This window comes from Schistocerca americana, chromosome 7, assembly GCF_021461395.2.
Source record: "Schistocerca americana isolate TAMUIC-IGC-003095 chromosome 7, iqSchAmer2.1, whole genome shotgun sequence".
Taxonomy (NCBI): Eukaryota; Metazoa; Arthropoda; class Insecta; order Orthoptera; family Acrididae; genus Schistocerca; species Schistocerca americana.
In genome coordinates this window covers 491,616,836-491,624,379 of record NC_060125.1, presented here as the reverse complement: position 1 = coordinate 491,624,379, position 7,544 = coordinate 491,616,836, and the positions used below count along the sequence as shown (strand labels likewise).

Below are 7,544 nucleotides of genomic sequence, written 5' to 3'. Positions count from 1 at the left end.
AGTGCTGCCCTTTGACGCACGACTTGTGAATGGTGGCCCCCTTTTCGCCCTAAAATGTTCCCTTCCGCGCCCGCCTGTTGAAACATACATGTCGACGCCACGCCGCTCCGCGCCGCGCCGCGCCTCGCCGCCTGATATGTAGGCCATAGCGCACAACAGCGAGAGCTTAGCTGGGCGCAGGCGGCCGCTATTAGCCGTTCCATTTCATTATTCACGCGGCGCGCCCCGGGCCCGCGATAACGCCCTGGCCTCCGCCCCACGGGACTGTCATGGCGGCCGGCGACCTCTCCTGGCCAGCCTCCGGCCGCGCACCAAACTCCCATCAGAAATTTATGCAGCTGCCCACACCGCGCAAAAACCCGGTAATGTTATCGCAGCTCATGAATTCTGCCTCCCCTAGAGCATATTTCTACCGTCGCAGACAGGTCATTTTCTGTTTTAATCTGAACTACAAGTTACTGTCTGGTATGCAGGTAATTCCTTGCAAAAACTATGTATAGTTCTAGCAAACTTGTTTGAGCCTACCAGGAATAGCACGTATCAGACAGGTAGTGCTTCACATTGTTCTTAAAAAAATGTAGGTCCTTGCTTGGATGAGATTATTTCAGATTATTGCAAAAAATGAGCATTTGACACCTTTACTTTAACCAATAAATACAGTATTATCTACTTATAATTACCAATTCCCCCCCATGAACCATGGACTTTGCCGCTGGTGGGGAGGCTTGCGTGCCTCAGCGATACAGACAGCCGTATCGAAGGTGCAACCACAACGGAGGGGTATCTGTTGAGAGGCCAGACAAAGTGTGGTTCCTGAAAAGGGGCAGCACAGTTTTCAGTAGTTGTACGGACAACAGTCTGGATGATTGACTGATCTGGCCTTGTAACACTAACCAAAACGGCCTAGCTGTGCTGGTACTGCGAAAGGCTGAAAGTCAATGGAAACTACAGTCGTAATTTTTCCCGAGGGCATGCAGCTTTGCTGTATGGTTAAATGATGAAGAACCTTGCACAGGACAGAGTAGCATGGAGAGCTGCATCGAACTAGTATCTGGACTGAAAACCACAAGAACAACAATAATTACCAATTGTGTAAAGAATTAACACAGAAAGGGAGCCTTCAAAGATTTCCTCCAAAGGCAGGTGCTTTCCTTGTTTTTATTGAACTTCCCCGCTACTACTCCCGTATGTGCTGCGCAAACGACTCGAACATGTCCATCATGATATCCCTTCAATCTGTTGGGCAATATCAAGTAAAATAGACTTGAGAAGTTCCTAGATCTCATCGTAGTAGTAACCTTGAATATGCTACGATACTTTTTCATGTTAGTATAAAAAGATCGACATAAAGAATTATACTTTGGCGCAGTAACCAGTACCAATTACTTCCACTATTATTACTTTTACTCCTCATCAGTCATGGGGATGAACTTTCAACGAATTCTACAAGAACATTAATGTCACATATGAGCATGAAACAAAAAACCGCAAATCTCTTCGATCTGAGTGTATGCAGAAATTATTATGAACATGTCTTTAAAATTTCAGGACACCCATTGCCAATGACATAAATACACTCCTGGAAATGGAAAAAAGAACACATTGACACCGGTGTGTCAGACCCACCATACTTGCTCCGGACACTGCGAGAGGGCTGTACAAGCAATGATCACACGCACGGCACAGCGGACACACCAGGAAACGCGGTGTTGGCCGTCGAATGGCGCTAGCTGCGCAGCATTTGTGCACCGCCGCCGTCAGTGTCAGCCAGTTTGCCGTGGCATACGGAGCTCCATCGCAGTCTTTAACACTGGTAGCATGCCGCGACAGCGTGGACGTGAACCGTATGTGCAGTTGACGGACTTTGAGCGAGGGCGTATAGTGGGCATGCGGGAGGCCGGGTGGACGTACCGCCGAATTGCTCAACACGCGGGGCGTGAGGTCTCCACAGTACATCGATGTTGTCGCCAGTGGTCGGCGGAAGGTGCACGTGCCCGTCGACCTGGGACCGAACCGCAGCGACGCACGGATGCACGCCAAGACCGTAGGATCCTACGCAGTGCCGTAGGGGACCGCACCGCCACTTCCCAGCAAATTAGGGACACTGTTGCTCCTGGGGTATCGGCGAGGACCATTCGCAACCGTCTCCATGAAGCTGGGCTACGGTCCCGCACACCGTTAGGCCGTCTTCCGCTCACGCCCCAACATCGTGCAGCCCGCCTCCAGTGGTGTCGCGACAGGCGTGAATGGAGAGACGAATGGAGACGTGTCGTCTTCAGCGATGAGAGTCGCTTCTGCCTTGGTGCCAATGATGGTCGTATGCGTGTTTGGCGCCGTGCAGGTGTGCGCCACAATCAGGACTGCATACGACCGAGGCACACAGGGCCAACACCCGGCATCATGGTGTGGGGAGCGATCTCCTACACTGGCCGTACACCACTGGTGATCGTCGAGGGGACACTGAATAGTGCACGGTACATCCAAACCGTCATCGAACCCATCGTTCTACCATTCCTAGACCGGCAAGGGAACTTGCTGTTCCAACAGGACAATGCACGTCCGCATGTATCCCGTGCCACCCAACGTGCTCTAGAAGGTGTAAGTCAACTACCTTGGCCAGCAAGATCTCCGGATCTGTCCCCCATTGAACATGTTTGGGACTGGATGAAGCGTCGTCTCACGCGGTCTGCACGTCCAGCACGAACGCTGGTCCAACTGAGGCGCCAGGTGGAAATGGCACGGCAAGCCGTTCCACAGGACTACATCCAGCATCTCTACGATCGTCTCCATGGGAGAATAGCAGCCTGCATTGCTGCGAAAGGTGGATATACACTGTACTAGTGCCGACATTGTGCATGCTCTGTTGCCTGTGTCTATGTGCCTGTGGTTCTGTCAGTGTGATCATGTGATGTATCTGACCCCAGGAAAGTGTCAATAAAGTTTCCCCTTCCTGGGACAATGAATTCACGGTGTTCTTATTTCAATTTCCAGGAGTGTATACATCCTACCTCGTTCCACCTAAGCATACACAAAATAGAAACATACAATTAAAAGAGCAAGTGGGCGTTTAAATTCTCTCTGATTGAAGAGGATTCAACCGACAACTGCAGATAATAGTTACGTGCCCACATTTATTCACGATTAGGCTGATAAAATAAGAAACAAAACAAATAATGAATAAATTAAAAAGAAACATAACGCACCCACTGCATGCATCTCGTATTAAGCTAAAATTTTGCAAAAAATTGTCAACGTCTTTAAATAATGTAAAATATGTGTCATAGTCTGTGCCATAATATTGAAACGCATTTCTATAAATTAAACAACTTTGGTATCCACAGTTGGAGGGGGGGAGGGGGTTGTTTGGGGGAAAATACCAAACAGCGAGGTTATCGGTCTCACCGGATTAGGGAAGAATGGGGAAGGAAGTCAGCAATGCCCTTTCAAGGGAACCATCCCACCACTTGCCTGGAGCGATTAAGGAAATCACTGAAAACCTAAATCAGGATAGCCGGACGATGGATTGAACCGTCGTCCTCCCTAATGCGAGTCAAGTGTTCTAACCACTGCGCCACCTCGCACGGTTGATATTTACAAAATTACTTACATTGAATACTCTGTATAATTTGTAGGACAAACGGTTAACAGTCACATGAGATACACCATAAAGAACTGCAATAGCCAAGCAAATCAGAGATGCAGATCGCAGCTTTGGAAACATGAATTACGACCCCAAGCTATTGCACATTTGAAATAAAGGCCATAAAATAACTTCATATTTACATCCTTGAAGGAATGTAAGCCAAAATTTACTCGATTCTGAAAGCAGATCAAGCAATTTCTTTAAAACTTCATGAAAGGGTTTTATAGTTTTGCAGATTTTAATCTCATTATTATTTGCCTATCATAAGTGTAAATGGTTCCTCATATAAGTCATAATTCAATTATAGTCATAAATTTAATCTTGTGAGCAATAACTCAGGAGCTCTATACTGATCTTCAGTTTAACTACTTTGTCATACTCAGGGTGTTTGGAAATTCCCTTTGGAAATTTATATGACTTGCAGAGGGGACTCTTTTCGTGCTACATCCATTTAAAATCGTGTTTGCTATGTAACTTCGTCCGAACAGGCCACAGGCGTCACTGGATGCGAATATGGAGGGACATGTGGGAGGGACATGTGGTCAGCACACAGCTCTCCCGGCCGCATGTCAGTTTATACGAGACTGGAGCCACTACTTCTCAATCAAGTAGCTCCTCAGTTTGCTTCGCAAGGGCTGAGCGCATCCCGCTTGCCAACGGCGCTCGGCAGACCAGATGGACACCCACCCAAGTGCTAGCCCAGCCCGACAGCGCTTAACTTCGGTGATCTGACGGGAATCGGTGTCACCACTGCGGCAAGGCCGTTGGCATTATGTAGGTAAACAACATGGTAATCATGGTAGGGGATGGTTACGTCGGATCGACTGATGTCATTTGATGTCTGTCCTACCTCTCAGACCTGGTTCAAGGCTCCTTCACGGGTCCGTGAATGTTACAGCAACATGGATGACTACACGTGAGAAGAATACACTGAGCCGGCCGCGGTGGTCTAGCGGCTCTAGGCGCTCAGTCCGGAACCGCGCGACTGCTACGGTCGCAGCTTCAAATCCTGCCTCGGGCATGGATGTGTGTGATTTCCTTAGGTTAGTTAGGTTTAAGTAGTTCTAAGTTCTAGGGGACTGATGACCACAGATGTTAAGTCCCATAGTGCTCAGAGCAATTTGAACCATTTTTTTTTTTAATACACTGACATTGTCCTTTTGAATGGCGAAGCCCGTGGTAATGGGATAGCTTTCGTCGCCTTTATCAAGCTCGTTCTCCACACCATCCGGCTCCATTGCATAACCTTTTCGCCACAATTACGCAATGGCTTCAAGAAAGGGTATCTTAACCGTCAGTAAGCGCAACAGGTGGTGCTCCAAGGAGACGTCGCACACCCGAATTGGAGGAGGACGCACTGCATCACGTTGAGAAGAACCTGTCAGCGAGTACACATATGAGTGCAATTGTAAAACAAGTAACGTACAGGTTCACGCCGAACTAATTACTTGTAAAAGGGGTCACGTTACCAGCGTGTTTTAAAATTGTTGTATCATGGAGACGGTACGTTTTCGGACAAGAGTTCCAACTCAAATTGTGAATTTTGGCCTTTCAAGACTGCAGTCTATCGTTCCATATTTTTCTGCTCCAGCTGGTTGCGATCTACGACTATCATGCGAATACAAAATCGAAGGGATCAGGAAGTCCATGTTCAGAGCCATGCAGGAGCTGCATAGCGTTACTCGGCTAGCGCCACAAGAGGATAGACATATTGTGTGCTCAACCATCCACGTTATACAACCATGTCACGTACATTCAGTCACTAAATGGGCTTCTTTGTAGGAATACTCCTACACAGACAGTGCGACAGCGTCAGAAGGTCCACTTATATTCAGCACAGTGATAGTTGTTGTGTTTTCACTTGTTGCAACAGCAGAGAAAATCATGCTGACAGTGGTCCACCCTGTGACAACACTGGCACAGGACTGGTACCACGGTGTCTTTCAGACAAATCCCGGGACAGCATCGCAATGGACCGTTTGCGGAGTTTGCGAGTAGATCTAACGTTGGCAGGTTACATTCGTTATCTTTATACGGACGCAGCGCCTGACCTCATAGTACATGCTGCAACTGAATACACAAAACTGTTGTCTCTGGTTTGCAAAGGCAGAAACTTGCACAGAAAAGAACGGGCGACATAGAGTCATGCATTATAATTTTGGAAAGTAACATCACAGAGAACTCGAAGAAATAGCAAAGCCACCGACTTCGTCATGTCAGGACGTGTTGAAGTCGGTAGCTGTGCGCTGTATTCAAGATATTCGTAACGTTATCTTTCAACAAAACACTGGATGACCGCATGTCACTGACCTAACTCGACACGGAACGAGTTCGACTCGCCTCCCAAACAGCGCGTTTGAAGACCTCTCACTGACTGAAAACGTCTCGTCGTGGGATGCCAACAGAATTCCACTTCACACTCTACGAAGGATCTGGCACAGAGTCGAAGGAGCATGGTATATCGTACCTGAGTCAGTCGTCCAAGCTCATATCGATTCGACATGCAGCCATGTTAAAGCCATTGTTGATGTCATAAAAGGTTGGAGTGAGCGCTAATTGTCGCAACCTGTATATACCAAATCATCTCTAAATTTAATCAAATACTAACTCTAAAACCCAACTTTGCCTGAGTATTTATTTATAGCTGTGCTCGTGGAATTTATTGTTGGCTTATAAAGCTCCTTTGAATACAACGTTTGAAGCAGTATGACTGGGGACATGAACAAAGCGCTTGTTTGTTCACTGAAAGGAACACGTGGAGCTAAACACGCAAAAAGCAACGCCCCAACGTGTAGTATCTCGCCTTATGCTTCGTTTATTGTCATGGCATAACGTAACCTTACCAGCACGTTTAATGTGAAATGTTAAGTTGTTAGGAATAACTGAGATTCGAGGTACAAAAATTCGCGTCAAAGTTCCTGCTTCTATAATGTTACGCTGGAGAAAATAAAGCCTCGTACCATTATATAATTTCGGTAGGCTCAAATTTCGCAACAGAACGATCAGGCCGCCGTTCTACAAATTAATTTTGTGCCCTGAGATTTAAAAATTACACTGGATAATTGATAGAGTCAGTTTACTCCGTAACTCTGTTAACAGAGATATACTCTCCATTTTCTCGCTGAACAAGATTATGTGTACCGAGGTTAATTCTTTGCAGCTGGAGCGTTTCAAGGGATCGATGTAGTCCTTTCACAAACCCGAAAGTTCTCATGAATAGTTATTTGAATGTGATCACCATACATAGAAGAAATGAGATCTTGAAGTGAAAGAATGTATGGTACAAATTGCCAGGATAAACAATTTAATCATCTGTGTTGCCTTCTATTCGCGGTTGCATGCTCACCGTAAAGTGCTTCCGTGCAATTTGTCGTCACAGATTCATTGTCGTCACCTCATTCATAGTTGTTAGAAACAAAATATCCCTGAAGAAACTCTAGGCTCATTTTAAGGCAGCAAAGCACCAATAACTTTTGTGGTCCTGTCTTCCTTAGTTGCGTGTAATATTACGGTATATTGATATTTTTTACTTATGGACCGTCTGACAGCAACTGAATAAACACAATTTTAGTGCCATACGCGTTTCGCCTTTATTTTTTGCAAGGCATCATCAGTGGCAGGTTGCGTGGACAATTTCTTACATATTACTCTCCTGTTGCATTTTTGGTGTTGTTCTTCTTCTTAGGAATGCCAATTTGCGGTTTTTTCCCACATCCACAGAGCTATGAACTGAACGCTTGTTTCAATGCAGTGTTTGGTTTTGAATCAGTCAGCACGAAAGCAAAGATTTTCCTGGGAATTATATTTTGGCTCACATTACAGATATAAAAACTATAATTTTATACTGGGGCATATTTGAGCTTAATGACGGGTAATCGCAGGAAGTCCAGCCCGTAGGTAT

The 7,544-nt window shown here is 46.2% G+C and overlaps 1 pseudogene; it reads right to left on the bottom strand.

Annotated features, from left to right (window-relative positions):
* Positions 1–4,294: 4,294 nt before the first annotated feature.
* Positions 4,295–4,412, bottom strand: LOC124623291 (annotated as a pseudogene).
* Positions 4,413–7,544: the final 3,132 nt, after the last annotated feature.